The sequence below is a fragment of the Solenopsis invicta genome, chromosome 4 (genome assembly GCF_016802725.1).
Source record: "Solenopsis invicta isolate M01_SB chromosome 4, UNIL_Sinv_3.0, whole genome shotgun sequence".
NCBI lineage: Eukaryota > Metazoa > Arthropoda > Insecta > Hymenoptera > Formicidae > Solenopsis > Solenopsis invicta.
In genome coordinates this window covers 15070199-15092292 of record NC_052667.1, presented here as the reverse complement: position 1 = coordinate 15092292, position 22094 = coordinate 15070199, and the positions used below count along the sequence as shown (strand labels likewise).

Here is a 22094-nt window from a genome sequence, read left to right as displayed (position 1 = left end):
GAGGGAGATTTGATAATGATCCGAAATTTCGATAATACTGCAGGAGCCTCAAAAAAATTTAATATCGCAATTTAAAGATCCCTATAAAGTTGTAAAATGTTTGCAACATGATCGCTATGTTGTTGCTGATGAGAATGATTATCAAAATACTCAACGCGACCGTACCGTGGCGTTTGGTAAGCATGTAATATGCGACCGTGGGGAAATACTAACAAATTGTAGTTTGTTTTTGTGTATTCTGGTAAATTTCTTTTATTGTAAATAGTATTTGACACGTGTTTGTAAACATATAAGTAACATGAAACCAAAATTTATATCGAAACAGTTATTCCGTCTAAATAATTTTGTAATTTTAATTGTATATGTCCGAGGACGGACAACGGTCAGGCTGGCCGAATTGTAAGCGTCGTAGAATTAAGTTCGACAGATCAACCGGGTTACCCGATACATACTAGTATATAGTTGATGAGCCATTAGGCAGATCGCGCTCAGAAGTATATCGCAAGGCGATAGCCGCTAAAATCAGACGTTGTACGGACGCCGGCTTGAGAACATTGTAACATCGCAGTACTAGTAAAGTAGGATCTCAAGCAAAGTGATACGTCTCACATTTTATTTGATTATCTATCGCATTTCCACGTACCATCTCGCCTACACATATAACAAATAATATATAACAATTATTATTTTGCTAAAAATAATAAAAATTAATTACAATAAATGTAGTTATTATTAAAAAAAAAAAAAAAATTAGCATTGCGAGATTTCAAACATTCTCTTTACGCGGCCGCCGAGAACAAAATAGAAGGTGCGCCTTAGTCTCCTCAGCCACTGCGTTTCACGCTTGAACCCACCGCGCAATAGTAACGCACCGCGCAATAGTAACGCACCGCGCAATAGTAACGCACCGCGCGGCAAATGCCAAACTTCACATGCAAATTTCTCTGAAACAAAGACCCATGCACTCAAACGCTTTAATACTTTTTATATCTTCGATCCCTCCTTTTGAATAAACTAAGGCTCATCTAATTCCGTGTTTTACAATTCGTAGCATCTCCTTGTTAGTAATGGATATTCTTCATAGTTCTAAAATTTTTTAAACAAATTGCTCGTTGTATAACGAGAATATGTTCTCTATCTATCGTCTTATAATTAAAGTGAAAGTCAATAACATAAAATTGTTTAGCGCCTTGTCCGATAAAATACAATGCCTCAAATTATGTTCTTATTTCTCATGCGTGTTACGTCAATCTAATTATCCCACTTTTTAAAATGTTTATTATAAGTTTTAAATAATAACATTTTTTATTATTCCGTCGCTTATAACTACTTGCAAATTGTAATAAAAATATGCTTCAGCAAATTCTCGAATCATAGTTGTTACTTCCTGTCTGTATCAAATCTTGTTCAACTAATATGAGAACCATGTACTATGTAAAACCAATTATATGTGATTTACAACTATCTTATGAAAACAAATCAAATAAGTGTATCTCCTTCATGCAAGATATTGGCTAATCAAACCAAATTTTTTTCAAAATGTCTAAGCGCTGTCAAGTAATTCAGTGTCTTATATTAAGTTAATGCTCTTTTTATGTTCCTGGATATGTAACATTTCAAAAATGACTTTTTTTGAAAAAATTTTTCTCTATCTAGAACTTTTATCATCTCAATCAAAATTATAGTTTTGATTGATTGTATGTTCCATAACCACTAAATGCCTCAAAGAATCTAATTTTATATTATTTTTATGTTCCCTAACTCTAGTGCCTAATTGTCTTTTTGTTTGCAATATACAATGCTTCGCAATTATTAAAACAAATTTTACAAAAATAAAAATTTTTTTTTTAAATTATCTTTTAGAAATATCTTTTAGAATTCTTAACTCTTTCATTTCTAATTCCTTTTTAGAAAAATAGCGTATATTGTTTAATTATTTTTAAAGATTTAAAGGATCATTAAATACATAATTAGAGACAAAATATAAAATAACGATCAAATATGGCAAATCCAAAAAAAATAATTTTAAATTATAATAAAATTGTTTATTATTTAAAAAAAATGAGAACATTTTTATTATATAATTTTAACCAAAACTATAAATTAAACTTATTTAGAACTTGATCAGATATTGGAATCCAATAATTTTGGATACACGCTAAATTACTGGATTGGTTACTGATTAGCGTAGATATACGGGGTGGTTTCGCGCGCACGTTTACTTAGCTCAAGGTACAACCGTGATTCTTGATTTTATATTTTCAACTTAATTTAAACAAAAAAAAAATATATATATGTCTGTATGTATGTGTGTGTGCGTGTGTAGGCGGGCGGGCGGGCGGGCGTGTGTGCGTGCGTGCGGGCGTGCGTGCGTGTGTGTAATAATGACCTACAATAGAAAACAATCTTTAGTAAAAAAAAATTTCTCTTTCTCCCCCCCTCTCTCTCTCTCTCTCTCTCAAAGATACTCTCGATCATTGCCATCGTCTTGCGAGTTAATAAAAATGCAACGACATATATTAAATTAAGAACAATTAATACTCGGGAATTAGACTAATGAAAGTCAGCGCGGGTACAAATGCGCAATCGTATTAATATTATACAAAAATGTTAAATTAAAACAATATTACAAATATAATATTGTTCTGATGATTTTGAACATGGATTTGATACTGCAAATGCGTAACGGCCATCTTGTGCCACGGCCATTATACTATTAATAAAAAATATTATACAATATTAAGTTATCAGAAGGTCGATAAAGAGCAATTGTAAATAAATGTTAGTAAATAAATATATAATTATTACTCAATATTTATATTTAAATCATGAACGTTTCGGGTTTATTTGCCACTTTCCAACAAGTGAAATAAATTAATTACATAATCTGAGATTAATAAAGGCAATCGTAAAACAACCGTCAATATACGAGGTGTGATCAAAAAGTAAGGTAACTTTTCATTTTTATAAAAAAATATTCATTTATTCATCTAAAATTATGTTATCCCCTTCAAAATAATCCCCCTCTGATACAATGCATTTGTGCCAGCGCTTTTTCCAGTCGTCAAAACATTTCTGAAATGCACTTTTGGGTATTGCCTTGAGCTCCTCCAGCGATGCAGCCTTAATCTCCTCAATCGTCGCAAATCTTCGTCCTTTCATAGGCCTTTTCAATTTTGGGAAGAGAAAAAAGTCGCAGGGGGCCAAGTCTGGTGAATACGGTGGCTGAGGCATGATGATAGTATTGTTTTTGGCCAAAAAAAGTACTCACTAGTAACAACGTGTGCGCAGATGCATTATCATGGTGCAGAATCCATGAATTTTCTTTCCACACTTCCGGACGTTTTTTTCTTATTGATTCACGCAAACGCCGCATAACCTCAAGGTAATACTCCTTGTTTACCGTACAACCTTGTGGTAGGAATTCTTGATGCACAACGTCATGGTAATCAAAGAAAACTGTGAGCAAAACCTTCACATTCGAATGAACTTGGCGTGCCTTTTTCGGTCTTGGCTCTCCTGGGCTCTTTCACTGAGATGATTGGGCTTTAGTTTCGACGTCATAACCATATACCCATGTTTCGTCACCAGTTATAACCCTTTTGAGCAGATCAGGATCATCATTGACGTCGTTCAACATGTCTTGGGCGATGTTCATGCGACGCTGCTTCTGATCAAAATTAAGCAGTTTTGGAACGAATTTCGCTGACACACGTGTCATACCCAAAACATCCGTTAAAATTGATTAGCATGAGCCAAACGATATGTTAAGATCATCAGCTATTTCTCTAATCGTGATTCGACGATTTTTCAATTTCTTTCACTTCCTGAACATTTTCGTCGGTTTTTGACGTGCTGGAGCGTCCAGAGCGAGGTTCATCGTTAACATTTTCTCGGCCCTCTTGGAATAACTTATACCATTTATAAACATTTTTTTTGCTCAAAGTTGACTCACCGTACGCCACTGTCAACATTTCAAGAGTTTTTGAACACTTAATACCATTTTTTACACAAAAATTAATACAAACTCTCTGCTCCATTATTTTCAACAGCAAAAAATCGCCGAGCACGGAAACACGAGTCTAACCTTTATGCCTCTCACATGAAAACAACACATGCTATATAGTCAAAACTGTGAACATATGATCGTGACGAGTGTACCAACACAAAAAAAAAATTTGAAATTAGAGTGTACAGAGCGCGCGAAATTCAAAAAGTCACCTTACTTTTTGATCACACCTCGTATGACATGTGAAATTATTTAATTACATGATCTGAGATTGGTAGGCATAATCAAAGAATAAACGGTCAATGTGTAAAATCATTTAAGTAAAAATAATGTATTAAATACGTGACGCTAACGCAGATGCAAAAATATAGTCCGAAATTCTTTTACAGAGTCGACGAATCACGTTTTATCCATTAGTAGCGTGTGGATATCGTAGGATATAGAAATCTTATCAAGCAGAAACCAAATGTGATTCAGTTGGAGATGGAAAATATGTGATTAAGTAATTTCAGTAATAAAAGTTAACCTAAATAAAGCAGTCTTATTAAAATAACAAAACAATATTGTAAACTTTAAAAACTGGACAAAATAGTTTAAACTTACATGTTGCGTGTCTTATGTTTTAATTTGGTAGTTAAAGTTTTTCTTGTGGTCAATGCTTTCGGTCTTAACTTAATATTGCTGTTGCACAAATAAAGATTGAATTATTTTTTGTAATACAAATTTAATTGAATCAATTATAACAGCAAAAAAATTAAAAATTCATAATTTTGTGGAAATTTAAAACTGCAAAACACTGTTAAAAAATGAATAAAATAAATGTGTAAAGCATGTATTTAAATTATCAAAAGCAAATCCAAATTTAAAAAATAATAATTCTTATTATTTAAAATTAATTTCTTCTGATATTCTAAAATTGTTTATATTTATACACATATGGTACACTTTTACTTTAAGAAGATAAAAAAAATCGATTTCAAGTAAAAATCATATTTTTTTAAATTAAATTTCTTTTAATAATTAAAAATTAATTAATTTTATACAATTTATTCAATTTTTTAAATAGTATAATGTAATATACATGAACATTATATACGATAACATAATATAGTCTATATTTATTCTATATTGTATATACAATATTGTATGTACAATAAACTTATATTGGATAATATTTCTGGAAGTTGAATTGCAATGACTGCAAAATATTCAACAGACATTAAGAAGGTTCAACTTGAAAAAGTAGAACAGAGTCTACATAACTTTTCATTCATTATATCTTTTAACAAAAGAACTGTCTCTTCTCAAAATGCTATCTTAAATTTTAATAATAAAAATTTACTTTTTTTTAAATATTTTGTTATATTGATAAATATCATAGAAAAAATTAAAAAAAATTGTTTATAATGATTTAAATGTAGTAATAAGCATAGTTGCCGCATTTTTTCTAATCACATCATACAAGTATTTATAAAAAAATTGTATAATTTATAAATTTATATTATTTCTTTAACAAAAATGGAGAAAAACATTATTTCTTTAATTCCAAAAAATTCTTTATAAATTCCACTTTTTCTTATAAATTCGGATTTTTAAAATTTATATATTTTGTTTACTAAAAAAATTAAAGTGCTTAAAACTTCTTCCTAAAGCGATCCTGGGTCATTCATTTGTATACGCGAATATTTTAAGATTAACAGACTTTTTATTGAATTTACAATTTAAAAAATTCTTTTACAGAATGAAAGTACAGACAATAACAAAGATTGCAGGCTACAATTTGATATGCAAACTGAAAAAAAATTTATATTGTTTTGTTAGTCAACATTTGCTTTGCATAGAAATTTGAGACTTTGTATGTATAAAATAAGCAAGAATTTTATTGAACAAATAATGGACGTTTGTAAATGTCTTTTCAACGTTAAATCTATCTTTTAAAATGTTGTTTCAACATTTGCAGTATTGTAATCCAAAATTATTTCTAAAATATTGATTTAATGTTTGCTTGCATTTAAAAATGTTTTAATTAATCCACAAGAAAAAATAAAAAAGTAAAGGCAAAATACATTTAATGGCGTTAATAGAATTAACTGTGAGCAATTAAACGTATCATTTTTTCATGTAATCCCAAGTGCAGTTGTCAATTCATTTCTCATAATAAAATAAAGGTAATAGTGCTTCAGAAGCAGCCAAAAACCTGCTCTGTAGAGATATAGAGATATAGAAGCTTTGAGTGGCATAACAAATGCGTCATCTTTTGCATAGAAACTATAGATCTGTTTTTTTTATTGCTGCAATAAATTTTATTAGAATTAGAAAATAAAATGTAGGAAATACAAGTCAAACGCGATAATTGGTGCGTCAATGATAAAATATACAATCTATTTAGAATTTACATCGAACTGTATACATTAATAGATCGAACGCGTTTCGACTTTTCTTAAAGTCATTCTCAACGATAATTATAAATTAACAAACTTATATATGTTCATAATTGTGTAACATGGTGGTCGCATGGGCATGGTTGATAGAGCCTTCTCTCGCATCCTAAATTTTACCAAAAAAATTTAGAGTCAGTAGTCAACATTCTTTTAAGTAATGATTATCTGTTAGATTTTATTTTTAAAATTATTAAAACAAGATTAAAAAGTCTGACCCATAATCAAAATACCCAACAGGATAATTTCACTAATAATTCTAAACCTGAAAAAATTGGTTTACAATCCCCTTTATTGATTCAGTGTCTAACAAATTCAGAGGCATCACAAATAATACTATCTCTGGATTGGCTTTTTACAGTCTCAACAAACTTGGCATCTTTATCAAAGTAAGGATCCTCTCCAGGATACCTCCAAAAAGAACGTCGTGTATAAAATATTGTGCAATGACTGCGATGCTTCCTATGTGAATCAGACGGGGAGACAATTAAACACGAGAATCTTAGTACACCGCCAACATATTCGTAGAAACACGACAACTAATTCTGTTATTACTGACCATAGATTGCATAACGGTCATGATTTTGATTGGGACAATGTTCAAGTTCTTGATGTCGAAAAGAATATTTTCAAACGGCTCACTTCAGAGATGATACATATTAAATCTCAGAGAGAGAGAGAGAGAGAGAGAGAGAGAGAGAGAGAGAGAGAGAGAGAGTCTCTGAATTTACAGACACGGACTTCCTCGACCATGCCTACTCGGCGATCTTAGACAGGTTGTGACCTCTTTTGACACATATCGGTTATTATTGCGTGCTCATTTGTGTTCGTGCGTTTAATGAAGAAACATCTGACTATCTCTGTGCCACTCTATTTATTATATTTATTGTGTTTTATTAATTCCAACTTAATGACGTCTTTCTTTATATTTATTAAAAAAATCTGTGTTAATTTATTATGATGTGACGTCAAAATGGCTTGAATTGGCAGTGCTGGTGAGTTGTCTAAATTTTTATTTTATAACTTCCGAGCATTCATGTTCACTGTCCACCACAGATTACGGCATGATCGCTCATATATCCATCTCAGTGGTCAACATTGATGGATCATTATTTGAAAATTCGCTTAGAATTTTTGAACAAATAGAAGCGACTACACGGCGTGTCAATTCCTCGAGTCGGATACAACTTATGCTGAATATGAGACGTTTCTCTTTCGTTCAACGCGACCACCACATTACACAATTATAAACATATATAAGTTTGTTAATTTATAATTATCGTTGAGAATGACTTCGAAGAAAGTCGAAACGCGTCCGATCTATTAATGTATACATTTCGATGTACTAAATCCTAAACATATTGCACATTTTATCATTGACGCACCAATTACCGCGTTTGACTCACATTTCCTACGTTTTATTTTCTAATTTTAATACTGCCGAGTCCACCTTAAATATTTTGAAATTGTATTAGATTGCAATAAAATTTTCCTTCTCACTTTCACCAATTTTCAAACATACATTTACTTATTTTATTTTAAACATAGAAAGTGTATACTAGTTCAACTATAAAAACAGATCGTATGTAAAAAAATGGCACGTTTAATTACTCACAGTTAATTCTATTAAAGCCGTTTTACTTTTGATTTTTCCATCAATTTTTCCTCATATTTACATTTGTAATTTTTGTTTGTGTATTTATGCAAATTCATTATATCATTATATTATTATATTGTAGCATTATAACATTATATCGTCATATTAAATTAAAATATAATATAATGTTTAATGTTATATTAAAATTTAAACTATTTGTATGTAATAAAAGAAACATAGATATCTATACTAAAAAAATATAAATATCTGTGAAAAGAAACATTGTACATTTCTTATATAAACAAATAAATATTTGTGAATATGTAAATACACAAGGTGAGGTATATGTAACAAAAATCAGAATATCTCAAAACTGATTTCAAAAAGCAAATGTTTCAAATAAAAATTGTATGAAAAGAGATAAATAATAAAACTGCAATTATCCAAAAAATTAATTTTTCAAGATGTAATAAAGGTACATTTTATTAAGGGGGGAAATACATTTAGAAGACTAGAAAAAAGGGAATTTGCAAGAATTTTTTTAAATTAAAATTATTCAATCAATTGTTTCAAAATTTGATATATTTGTTACTCTAACTTTTTAGTACATAAATAATTTTTTTGTTAGAAAATATAAAAATTGTAGCGCTGCAAACAAGAGAGGTAGCAATGTGAGTTGTCAATCGGCGTACAACCTTGCTCCTGTTGTATTGATCTCAAACAGAAAAAGTTTTTAAGTTAATAACATGTATACGCTCTATTTGATCGAAAGAAATGGGAAAAAAATGAAAATTGAAAAAATGGCGCATGTTTGAAAATAAAATTTGAATTTTTCACGAAATTTTTGTTAAATTTTGCACTAAAAAAAGTACTGTTTATAATTTTCATAAACAATTTCGATAAAATAAAAAGTAAATGTATAAATAAGATGTGTGTAAAATTTGAAGAAAATCGGTTAAGTAGTTTTTGAACAATCTTGTACACCAATATTGAAAATGACATTTCGAGAAAAACATGTTTAAAGTTGCGGTGCGCTATAGCGTCGAGCAAAGATGAGTCACGTTCATAGGGTGTAACTTCGAAAATACTTGGAATTTTGCTCTAAAATTTCGGGTACATATTCTTGAGATGTACTTTTATTTTATGAAATAAAAAAATTTCACATTTTTTGAAGGTTCTAAATGTACAATATTTTCCTCCTTAAATTATGATTTTTAAAAATATAAAATGACTTTTCCATTCATTTTACATATTACAAATATTAAAGTTATCAAAAAATTATCTTGCAAAATATTTTATATTTTATTTTAGTATATTTTATATAAAATATTAAATATGGAAAGAATATGTAATTGCATTCCTTTTTTAAGTAATTAATTTATATCATCCTCTGTATAAAAGTTCATGCATCAAGGATACATTACACATATTTTTGCAAGTGTATATTATGAGGTAAACATTAAATCAATTATATAAAAAAATGTGCTTATAATATTCTATTTTTATTAATCCATTAACACTCAATCAGACCAGCAAAGTTAGTGAAAAAAATAACAATTAGAAATAAAAATAATACATTAAAAAACTTTACTAACTAAAAACAAATTGCAAAAATTAATTTTGCAACTAATTGTTAAAAACAAATTATTAAAAATTAATTGCAAAAGAAAACTAAATGCATCAATCAATTCCATAGACAAAATCACTAAAGAAACATGTATAACATACTCTTTCTTAACCAGGCAAGAGCGTGACATATCCTACATGTTGTTTTCATTGGTATATTTTTTATTTTTCATTGTGACATTTTAACAACTTCGAGTAGCTAAAGCTTAATATTATTTGCTTTTTATTGAAATTGTTTCTTATATTAGCCCATTTTATAATATATTGCAGTTATTTGACGTGATTCTGGCGTAAACAAAATTTTACAGACACTATTGTGTTGGGGTATGTCACACCCCGCCACATATTCAAAGTAATCTTTTTTCATCACACTCCCACTGGATTAAATTTTTCTTGTTTTACAGAGCTTATAGCACTTTAGCATTATGTTAATAATTTAGTTTATATCAGTTGCAAAATGGATTTTTTTCAAAATGCTTTTTGTCATTTTTTTTAATGCTCCAGTCCTATTTCCAATTATTATTTCCTAGCTAACCTTGCTAGTCCCACTAAGAGCTTCAATGGGTTAAACAATACATTTTTATAGTTTACTTTATTGTTTATCATTTTTTTTTTGTTACAATAATGCATTAAAATGTAACAAGTATTAAAAATTTCAATTTTTTTATGTAAGTATTAAAGTTGATTTATGCAAAATTTCATTGCAATTCTGAGCTCAATTATTCTATAAATAATTATTTATAAAACAATAAACTTTTACACTACAATAAAACTTTAGTTTCAATCATTTTAAGTACTTAAAGCACTTATTTAAAAAAAATTAGTTTTTTATCATTATTTCTTAATATATTTTATTAGAACTCCTACTTCTTAAAATAATTTTTGGTCTAATTGCTATCAAATTTTTTGTATTATTTTCAAATGCGAAATAATCTATAATTCTTTCCTTTTGCACTATTTTAAAAATAGGTTTTATGTATCTTAAATTTTATATAACTTTAAAGACAGTTGCCAAAAGTAAATAGTTTACAACATTTTATATTTTATGACAAAATATGCCAAATATGTCTTATAAATTATTCAGTTTTTGATAACTGTTCCATATCACTTTTGTCCTTTAATTATTTTTACTACTCAAACTTCTCATGCAATCACTACTGCTTCTTTAGTCAAACAAAAATGGATGCTAAGTACAGAAAAGTACACGTTTCAATTTTTTCCCTCTCATATCCAGTCCTCATTTCCTAGTTTCTACAAAGGATGCACAATTTTTAAATGCTCTGGGTATACCATATCTTCATATAATAAGGGTTATATGTAACATAAATAAATTGTTATATAAACAAATTATATAATTTCATTTTTTTAAAAGGGATTATCTTCATATAGTTTAAAAACAATTTTTTTTTTTTAATTCTTCTTTAGTATTATTCATCTCAAAATCAACACACTTTTGTTCAAAACATTTTGTTATCAATCTATTAGAAGTATCTCAAAAATATGATAACTATACAGAACTTCCTGTATATTTAATTATTGCACATAGGGAAGACCGAGGCTATTCGTTAGACCTTTTTTCTTTTGTGTCTCCTGAGTCCTATATTCATATTCATATATTTAAAAAAAAAAAACATGAGACTGTTTGAAAGGTTGAATCTTTCCCTTCACAATGCCAGTATAGATAGAACATGGAGATGTATAGTCGTGAGCTAAAAGGTTGCAACACATTTTTTTCGATGGTTAGATAGTTCGATGCTTAATTGGTTGGATCCACAGGTAAGAACCAATTACGTTCGCCGTTTGATGAGCAAGTCTACATTCCAGAAACCTGCTTTAAAGAACATATAAAAATGTCGACCAATGCCAAAAATTACGAATAGCCCCAAGCCCGCGCTAATTCGTAATTAGTCCGGAAATATACCGAAATTTGTGTTTTAAGTTAAAAAACTGTAAAAAAGCTGTTCAGATTTTTTTTATTTAAAAAAAGATATAAGTATACAAAAATAAGTGCAAACATACACGTTCGCATGTCCTTTTATGCCATCGGTGTGACAGATCCTAACCTCAAGAGATTTCCTAACCTCAAGTATCTCATCTTTAATGCTTTATAACTTTTACCTGCTTAAGAGAGACGATTTTATATTCATATTCATGTTCTATGTACTAAAATACACAATATTATCAAGTTTAAACTAAATCAATGAAGAACGTCAATTTACCTCAATGCTTAACTCTGCATAGCGCAGACGTTCGTAACGCAGCCAACGTAAGGTTAAGGTTACCCATAGACCCTGCAATCAGTATTAACGAATCCCCCTGGTGCTCGGTATTACGAATAGCCACAACATTAACTGTGCGCATTATTGCGTATGATCGACAAAAATAGGCATTGCACAGCAAAAAATCAACACGAAATGTTTCAAATACATTCAACTGGACACGATACATTCCAAGTTTTCAAAAAAAATTTTATTATCTTACTTGAATTTCGAAGAAATGCTGATTATCAGAAATTACTTCGACTGTCACAAAACACATTTTTCACTACTACGATTTCAATATGACGCGGTTGCCAACAAAACTTTGTTAGCAACATCGTTACATTAGGGCGTGTTTACAGTATTTAAAGTAAATTTTTACTATGTACCCATAAAAAGATATTTCCAATTATCAAATTACCCTGTCTAACGATTTGCCCCAATCTCCCCTATATGTAAATTTGATATAAAATTATTGTATACATACATATATAAATTTTATATACAAAACAATAAACATATTTATTATTATGTACATATTGAGGGTTGCCTGAAAAGTAATGCCCCACATTTTTTTTCTCAAAAACTATTCTACAAAAATATTGTTTACACATAAAAAAGAATGATGTTTTATCTACTCACTCTATTTTTCTATGTAATCTCCTTCATGTTCTACTGCCTTTTTCCAGCAATTCACTAAGGCATTTATGCCTGTCGGTACCAGTCCTCTGGTTACAAAGCCAGGTTTTCACTATGTTAATCACCTCGTTGTCTTCAAAATGTTTTCCACAAATGCTATCCTTTAGTGGCCGGAAAACATTTTGAAGATGGCGAAGAAGTGATTAAAGCAGTAAAAACTTGGCTCCATAACTAGAGCAAGGACTGATACCAACAAGACATAGACACCTAGTGAATTGCTATAAAAAAGCAGTAGACCTTAAAGATTATGTAGAAAAATAAAGTAGATAAAACATCATTCTTTCATATGTGTAAACATCATTTTTATAGAACAAATAGTTTTTGAGAAAAAAAATTTAGGGTATTACTTTTCAGGCAACCCTCGTATATGTATGTATGTATAAATCTATCACTATTAATTATAATTTTACAAGTTTATCTTTATTTCTATATATCAACAAAAATGTTTTTTTAATTGTATTTTCTGTATGTCCCCTTTTCTTTTTCTTTTCCTTCAAATATTTTTTCTAAAGTGAAACATGCTTGCAAAAAGATACAATTGAAAAAACAGATTTGATTATAATAGTCATGTTTCTTTATATAAATATAATATAAACACCCATTGTAAATATATTTTCAAAAACAGGTAAATATAGAAATCATAAAAACAAAAAGTAAATGCTTTGTAAAGATATCAAATTTGGAGGTTAAGTTAAGGTTAGAATTACATTACTAATTACAATTACTAAAGTTATAGTACGAGCCTGCGCACAATAGAGGAATATAAGATATTAGGAATAAAAATTAAAGTTTTAGTATTAGTTTTCTCAATGAATATTAAATGTAACGCACAATGGATACGAATAAAACATAAGACATAAATGTGTTGTACAAGATACAACGTAAGTTAATATTTCTCTATAGTATTCATTAAGGAAACTGATCCTAAAATTTTAATTCCTATTCCTTATATCTAATATTCTTCTATTATGCGCAAGCCTTAAAAGAAAAAGAGATAAAAATTATTTACCTGATAGTTTTCTTTTTAAGAGATTCAATATTTAAAAGATGTCCTATCACAAAATTTTCGTTGATAAAAAACAAAAGTAAATGAGTTAAAAGCCAACGGATGAAGAATAAACTTCGTATTAATTTCGAAGACTTTCCTTTCCCTTGGCCTTTGGATACCAGTTTTCTACGAAAACAATTCCACGTTTATAATTTCGGAGACTTCGCTTCGCATGATAAATTATGAAGGGCCTCGCACATGAAATGCACAACATAACATAAGCACAACATAAGACCGATGGACCAATGAGCATCCAGCATAAAGTCTCCATATTGATTTATATAAGATTCCCATTGGTCCAGAGACCTTATGCTTATGCTTTGTTAAGCATTTCATGTGCGAGGCCCTTTAAAAGATGAAAGTCTCCAAGCCTTTTCATTTGGAAAAAGTCAGTTTTGTAATTTAATAGATTTACACCAGAGAGTCTTCTCTCTGATTTACACATGATAAAAACGCATAAAGCCCGGGTGTAGTGAGTGTAGTAAGTGTAGTACAGTACATACATTAGGCTTGTTTTCTATTCCTGCACTAAACTGCACTGGAACGTTCCTTCTTGCTTTCACTAACTTTCAAATATATATCTATTTCATTTTAAGTGTACACTAATTCAGGGAGTTCAGGAACAGAAAACAAACGGATTGATGCGAGTAAAGTTTCCGAACGCAATTTATAGCACTGTTTTTGTGATGTCGTTTTGATGTCAAAATTACATACAAAATGTCACTTGACATCAATTTGACGTCAAGTGACAATTCGGTGTCATTTTGGTGTCAAAACGACAATAAAGACGGCAATGTGCTATCTGGGTATTTGTTAAACATGAAATTATTAAATGCTTAGAACATATAGTACTGGAAGGAGCATAGCCCTATCAGTCCCGTGCATTTGATTGTCCGAGAATAGATTGACAAGGATGGAAAGATGATGGTCCTAACTTGTAATGCGCATGCTCCATACAGATGCGTGCACGGTCTCGCCATCCAAGGCATCTAAGCTAACTTTCAATTGAGCTTTGTAAGTATTGAGTTGTATTGAGTTCAGGACGCGTAATCAAAAAACCCCTTTGGAAGAATTGAACACTATTTTACGAAATTGTGACAATAATGTATTGCTACATTTGCAAGGAACGAGATCAGGCGTCTACATATCACATGTAAGTTTAATTATTTACAAGATCTGTTTTTTAATCACAGAATAGAAATGATTAGATTAATTATTAAACAATATTTTAAGATTCGAATCCATCATACGAATAAGCAACTTTGCGAAAAAGATAATTATATCAGGCACAAATATACGAAACTTGTACTGTTCGATAACCAATAAATAAATATACAAATTATTATTTACATTTGAATGCGTTTTTATTAAGCTAATATAAATTATAATTTGTCACTTGTCACTTCAATATTTTTTTGATCATAAATTAGTTTTTTATTGACCTTTATACATATACCATTTTGTGCTATAATTCATTTGCCCGCGCTTCTCTGGTTATGCGCATTACAAACTAGTATCATCATCTATCTATCTCTATCAATCTATTCGACGACACTTTCAAGAGACTATGCTCCTTCCAGTATGATATGTTCTAAGATTAAATGAAAAGAAAAATTTGTGAGTACACCCAAGGACTTTGATTCTGTCCATGGGGAAATTTTTCAAACTGAGAAGTCGCTATCTTTCTACATACTTACAGTTCATGATTAACGTAACGACCAACAAGCTCTAGTCGTTTCATTAACCATGAACTACGAGTATGTAGAAAGTGGTGACTTCTCAATTTGGAAAATTTCCCCATGGACAGAATCAAAGTCCTTGGGTGTACATGTTATTTTCTCAATTTGTAAGATATTATTCGGCTTGTTTACACCGAGCACTTGATACGCGTACTAACTAGTAATTTTCTATTAAATTATCTTACTTTCGACGATGCATGTATACATGATACATATATTTAATTATCTCGATTTATATTGTACCAGCTTAGTATATTATTCTTTAAATTTATTGCCGAAATTAAGATAATTTAATAGAAAATTACTAGTTAGTACGTGTATCAAGTACTCGGTGTAAACTAGGCCTATGGATAATGCGCGGAAGTTCAGTTTGCGTTCCAAAATTCACCTTTAGAGGCTCTGTCATCGCAACTATTAAGTAGAGTCCTATATAAAGAGAGAAGCGACATTGATGTCCGAAGCTCTGATTGGTAATCTGATTGATACTTGATTGGCTAAGCGAGCAGCCATATTGTGAACACAGCTGTTGCAGAATGATACGAATGGTGTTTGATGACGTTAGAGCGGTCCCAAAATGGCGGTGGAGCACTCAATTGGATACTGAAGGTTGTGGTGGGGGTTTGATGTCGCTTCTCTCTTTATATAGGACTCTACTATTAAGCGGTCGTGAAAAAGGTTTCTACCTGCTTTTATAGTGTTACATCCGCCGTTTCCCGACATAAATTTTCGCAAGATTAGTTACCGAATGAGGCTGGAAACATAAAACTTTTGACTAAGACTGTATCCATGGAAACAGGATAAGAAGTGTCTCCCTCCTCGATACCAGCGCCGCGCCCGGTAGCATAGGACACATAGAGCCGCGTGGGATGGCGACGCTACGCCTCCGCACGCCGACGCCAGGCACTTCTTCGTCCGACTCGAACACGTGAACACGCGTCGCGCCGCGCTCTCCGTAGCGAACCACGTGGCGCGCTGTAGAGTTAAGTCTATTTCCAAATCCCACTAGATCATATTTTAAATTCAATTCCAATTCTAATTTTAAATTAATCTTAACTCAAATCAATCCTAATTCTAAATTTAATTCTAATTCCAATTAGTCCTAACTCTAAATTCCACATTGATTATACATTAGTTATTTTATGATAATTATCCTAAATTTAAGTTAAGCCTGCCGCAGACGATACGTTTTTTCTTACGGGATTGCTTACGTGCTCCTATACTGGCAGTCTTACGTGCTCCCGTACTGGAAATGGGTAGCTTACGGGCTACGCTACTGGCTCGCGTACTGGATTTTCGTAATAGATCATGTCCTATTTTTCTTACGTGATTCTGTACTGGTTTATTATGAAAGCCAATCAGGACGCAGTCTGTATAGGTTATACCAGGTTATACTGTCGAAGTATTGTCAAAGTTCAAACGTGAATTCACTTCGCAAACATGACGTGCAAAAATGAAAAGACTTCAAAATAGTCCAAAAAAAGTATTTTATGTTTAATAGAGGCCTACTAATAAGAACCATGTTTATATGCGATAAACACACCAAATTACCATAATAAGCACAGTAAAAGTAAGGCATTAAAGAATGTATTGACTGTCGACTCCATAAACGTCGGCGATATTTATTTTGTTGTCGCAATTTTTCAATAATTAAAAATAATGCAATATCAATTTTACGACAATGTACAACTGTTGCAATAATTTCATCCATCTCATCTATCTCATCCATATTTAAGCGTGCCGCTTCTATGAAACAAATTTCAGTTGCTCAGCCCGTACGAAAACTCACACCGTGTGAAGCCACGGCCAGTAGCACTGCCAGTACCATTGCCCGTACGGTAGCAAGTAAGAAAATCCAGTTAGAAATCCAGTAAAAAAAAACGTATCGTCTGCGGCAGGCTTTAATGTTTGTCGCTTTCCTAACTCTGAATTTAATATTAATCCTAAATCCCCATACAGCACAGAGAGATTCCAGGAATATTGCAGAATGATTTCATTGAAACATTGTAATATTGCATTTTGATTGCGAAACATTGCTGCAACATTGATGGAAGATTGCAGCAACATTAAGATGTCCGCTTTTTGAAATATTGCATTAAAACATCTCATTTTTCCAAAATATTCACATAAATTTTATTACACCACCTAATTCCAATGAACAAAACAAAATTCGTGTAACATTTTAAAAAACATTTTTCGCAAAAAAAAATTTTGGGAATATTTTTTCGGAATTTTCAAGCGGTCTCCCATCCAAGTCGCGACTCCGGTGAACGTTGCTTGACCTCCGTGATCGCTGCAAACTGATTCCTCATGATGACCTGTGAACACTTTATGCTGATATGTGTATATAACTGGTAGATCAGATCAATATACGTTATTAAAAAAATGAAACATGTATAATTATTTCCAGAGTTGTAGACCGTAAAAGTGAGCGCGTCGCCGAGCGTGTGGCAGTTACTAGTGCGCGGCAGTTACTATAGCGACGCTGTGTTTGAAACTTCCCCTTTTTGACCGTTTGGGATTCTTATATCTGTGCCTATTGTATGTGTATCCTACCTAAGACTCTTCCTTAACCTGTGTTAGTATACAACGATTATTTTTCTTTGTGTGTGACCTTACCGCAACCTAAGTCTTTTAGAACCAGTTTTCAGTCGGCATTTGCTATTCGAGGAGTAAAGATCGAGTAAAATAGATAGAAAATCATCGAGAAAAAGTTCTAGACGTCAAGGAGCATCTGCACGAAAAAGATCGTTTCGAGGAAATTAACATACTGCCGAAAAAGACACCGATTTTGTTAGTACTTCAGCCAAGAAACTAAAACAGGTTGGCAATTTTGAAGCAAATGTTGATCCTACTTTTCCCTGCCGCAAATTTACTTTAGAACACTATAGAAATGTCTATAGTTCTGAATGTGTTTTTTGAAACAGGTATTGCATGTACGGAATGGGATTTTCCTTATACAACTTTTATAATTTTTAATAAGGTAATACGTATGTTCATTACCTTATTAAAAATTATAAAAGTCATGTAAGGAGAACCCCATTCCATATATTTTTCTATAGAAAAAATATCTATAGTTCTGAATGTGTTTTTTGAAACAGGCATTGCATATACGGAATGGGGTTCTCCTTATATGACTTTTATAATTTTTAATAAGGTAATGAACATACGTATTACCTTATTAAAAATTATAAAAGTTGTATAAGGAGAACTCTATTCCGTATATGCAATACCTGTTTCAAAAAACACATTCAGAACTATAGACATTTCTATAGTGTTCTAAAGTAAATTTGCGGCAGGGTTAGCATTACTGCATTATAAGTTTTACTTTGATTTTTTCAACATTACAAAACTTATTAAAGTGTAAAAAGTGTGATGGTGACACTCAATTTTTAAAAAAAGCACAGCGAGGATTGGGTTTTCAACTTTGTGTGAAGTGTCCTTGTCAAGAAGTTTTAATTAATTCTAGCCCTTTAGTTACAAATGCATTTGAAATTAATATTAGAAATAAAATATTAGAAATTGCCACACTTACGGCAGCATGCATCTTTAATGAAGATTTTAAACCTTCAATTAAAATAATGGAACTTATAGGTGTGACAATCGGTCCGCAAGCTATAAATTTCATGGAGACACACGACGAAGCGCGCATAACAAAGGCGGAGCGCTGTAGCACTGCGGCTTCAAAAGAGGCCAGAGCAGCTTTGAGAGCGGCTAGGGCAGAAGAAAACGATGCCTTTAAGGAAGCTGAAGGCCTATTGTATGGAGCAGGCATAGCCGATTAGTGTAAGTATATTTTTTCTTCGAAAAATCAACTAAGAAAACTTTAAACGCGTTTTTTTCGAAACCACTTTTTTTGGTCAGTGCAGGTGATTAATAAAAAACTATCCAACCGATTGGCCTGAAATTTTTTGAGCATAATCTACATATGATTGGCTCTCGCAGGTACCAGAATCGGTTTTTTTAAATGAAAATTTCTAATTTTTTTGACCACCAATAAACACGAAACAATTGTGATTTTTTGCTTCAAAATTTTAAATGGCCGCTATTTTGTTTCTTTTTTATAAAAATGACCAATTCTGGTACCTGCGATAGCGACAAGCATATAGATTAAGAATCTTTTTTTACTTTTTTGTTTCAGATGACAGTGTGAGCTGAAATCACTTGCACCGCTGACAATGCTTTCTTTTAAGGCACCATCTTTGACTTCAGAAAGCATACACAAAATATTAATAAATTATGACCAAAAAATTTTTTTTATAAGCTGCAAGTAATAACATATAAAAAGATTAAAAAAATTGCGTTTTATTTTCTTTATAAAAAAAATTCCTAAAATATGCTTAAAATTTTGACCTTGACATGAGAATACCCTCTTAAAGCTCAGTATTTATATAAACAAATATAAAATTACAGTTTTTTTTTACTAATTTCGCAAATACAGAATAGCATTTGGAATAACTTTTCTGTTATTTGTTTAAATAAAAATGTAATTAGAAAATATATATCAATATAATACAATAATTAAATTAAATATAAAAATTTTTTATTAAAAATACAATTAAGAAATATTGTTTGTTTATTGGGCTGTAGATCGAGGTTTCTTCATATATGGACCCATTTCGTCTATTGATATAAATATTAAAAAATTATGATATTGCAATGTTTCCGGAATATTACTGGCATATGCCATGAGACGTTGCAAGCATATTGTTAATTTATGTTTCTACAATGTCTCCGTAATATTACATTGCAATCTGCAACATTGCAACATTGCTGCAATTTTCTGTGCTGTATGGGTCTGTTCACTCCAATATAATAATTCCGAACCTAATTTAAGTTGAATGTAACAGCCGTAAGTTGTAATTCTAGATTTATGTAAAGTCAAGCTATTTTTTTTGTATTAAATATTACATAGTGTGTAACAATAGAGCCTGTGTTAATTTCAAATACCCAGTGTCGTTCAGTCTAATTTAATCCAGTCGATCCTAAACAATATTGCGCGAAATTGCACAACGACACGTGTTTCGCTCGCGTGTGTGCCACACGACCACCACGAGTCCTTGCCGAGAAGGAGAAATCCAGTGGCCCAACATCTACTCTACCAGGGGAACCACGGCGTGAGATCGAGCATTACTACAGGGAGATGAGGTTTACCTATTCTTTCAATAAATAAGGTCAATGTCGGGATTTGATTATTTGTATCGCGATTATTTGTAACGCGTCAATTTCTTTATTGAGGAGTTTTTAAATAATGTGCCCGCATATCCCAGCCTTCCAATCACGTCAGGTAATTGCTAGGAGTTTGCCGGCCGCCTATTATGATTGGGTAGCAACCGCTCGTTGTGTGCACGCCGTATTTTTCCTCCATCGATTGGACCGTCATAATATCATTTACGAGATTTGTCATCAAAATTTTCCCTTGAACATTACCGAGCATTACAATAAAAGGAATCATCATTACATAAATATTGGCACGAATCATAATCCGGAACGGTGCATACTCTGCCGGGTTTTCCTCACTACTGTTCGGGTAATTCGTGATTGCGCAACGTGCCCCGTGGATCTAATGTTTTTTCTAGAGTTTCTCGAACGCGAAAACTCCGCTTTATACGAGGATTCCGAGCCGACAATCCTCGCGATATCCGAGGAGTCTAAAAAAAAGGGATTTCCAACCTCAGGTAAAATTCCATTCCCTTACTTTCATTCTCTCTCGGTCACCGTCCCGCCACCTCTAACGTTGTGTTTCCCGCCTTCTCTTTTCCTCTAACAACCACTCAGGGTTAACCCCACTTACTGCGATTGAGTATCGGCCCATTGCATACATCCCGCCATCTAGTAGCATTTGGGTCGTAACAATAGTATAACTTTTATTTAAACATTTAATTATATAAAAAAAAATTGTAAAAAAATATATTCATAAATAAATAGCAATATTTTTTAATTATATTGCATAAACTTAATTTACAAATATAATATATATTACATTTACTTTTGATGATCCATATATTGTAACAACTATTTTATTATGTAGTAATCTAATTCTAAAAATTACATTGTAATTTAATACAAACATTGTTTTTTTTAAATTAACTTTAATTTAGTTTTTTATTTATAAAAATTTTTAAATAAATTAATTTCATTAGTTATTAAATTTTACTTTGTTTAATTAAAAAATATTAAATAATTTAGAATACAGATCTTTATCAAAATTGAATTCTCCGCTCACACATGTATTTTCCAAATTTCTCAGATAACACAAAATATTTATAAAATATTTACTAAATATTTATAATATTTATTTTAATATTTTATAAACACCCACATAGCACGTAATATTTCTGTGATATCACAGAATCATTGCAATATCACAGAAATATTACATATTACTGTGAAATATCACAGAAATATTACTGTGATATTACACAGTGATAATGACATTGAAATATTCCACTGATATCACAGAAATATCACAGAAATATTATTGTGATATTACACAGTGATAATAACATTAAAATATTCCAATGATATCATTGCAATATATTGTTGCAATATTTAATTTCAAAGAACAAGGTAATGTCAAACCACGTTTTTATTATGTCTTATTAATGCAACGTCACTATCTCTTTGATTAATTTCGATATTTTTAGTATCCTTAATATTCTTGGTAATTTCGGTATCCTATA

The 22094-nt window shown here is 31.0% G+C and overlaps 2 protein-coding genes and 1 long non-coding RNA gene across 8 annotated transcripts in view; 1 reads left to right on the top strand and 2 right to left on the bottom strand.

Moving 5' to 3' along the window:
* Positions 1–12201, bottom strand: part of LOC105196714 (FAD synthase) — a 261018-nt gene extending 248817 nt beyond the window's left edge. Inside the window, exon 1 of one of the 2 annotated variants that reach the window (XM_039448481.1) lies at positions 11890–12201. The gene's annotated coding sequence lies outside the window, so the exon portion shown is untranslated. Of the gene's footprint in view, positions 1–452; positions 3045–11889 lie in introns of those variants that run through there. The other variant, XM_039448480.1, reaches the window with a different exon arrangement.
* The window catches only part of LOC105203317 (tRNA (guanine(37)-N1)-methyltransferase), a 49687-nt gene extending 35795 nt beyond the window's left edge, over positions 1–13892 (bottom strand). For both annotated transcript variants that reach the window (XR_003269437.2, XM_026140766.2), the window contains exon 1: positions 13637–13892. The gene's annotated coding sequence lies outside the window, so the exon portion shown is untranslated. The remainder of the gene's footprint in view (positions 1–13636) is intronic.
* Positions 13893–14325: 433 nt separating this feature from the next.
* On the top strand, positions 14326–19709 carry LOC113005391. 4 transcript variants are annotated; one of them, XR_005574627.1, is made up of 4 exons: positions 14326–14481; positions 17822–18234; positions 19006–19197; positions 19553–19709. It is a non-coding gene; the product is annotated as an uncharacterized LOC113005391 (long non-coding RNA). The 4 variants fall into 4 exon arrangements; XR_005574626.1 differs by lacking the exon at positions 14326–14481 and adding an exon at positions 16016–16393; XR_005574628.1 differs by lacking the exon at positions 14326–14481 and having other exon boundaries at positions 17721–17989; positions 18050–18234.
* The last annotated feature ends 2385 nt before the right edge of the window (positions 19710–22094 follow it).